Source organism: Eimeria mitis, genomic scaffold, assembly GCF_000499745.2.
Source record: "Eimeria mitis Houghton genomic scaffold, Emh_scaff7630, whole genome shotgun sequence".
Taxonomy (NCBI): domain Eukaryota; phylum Apicomplexa; class Conoidasida; order Eucoccidiorida; family Eimeriidae; genus Eimeria; species Eimeria mitis.
The window spans coordinates 1-233 of record NW_013575591.1 but is presented as its reverse complement, the minus strand read 5'-3'; positions in this window follow the sequence as shown (position 1 = coordinate 233).

The following is a 233-nucleotide window of genomic DNA, read 5'->3' as shown; positions in this document are numbered from 1 at the left end:
CTGGTGTTGCTGCTGCTGCTACATGCGACAACAACAGCAGCAGCTGCTGCAGTGAAAGAGCAGCAGCAGCAGCTGCTGCTGCAGCAAGCAGCAGCAGCTGCTGCACCCAGCAGCAGCTGCTGCTGTTGTCTCATCTTTGCTTATTTGGTTAGGGTTTTGCCGGGGAGAGAAGAACCCAAGACAACAAAGGGTTTAAGGATTTAGGGTTTAGGGTTTAGGGTTTAGGGTTTAGG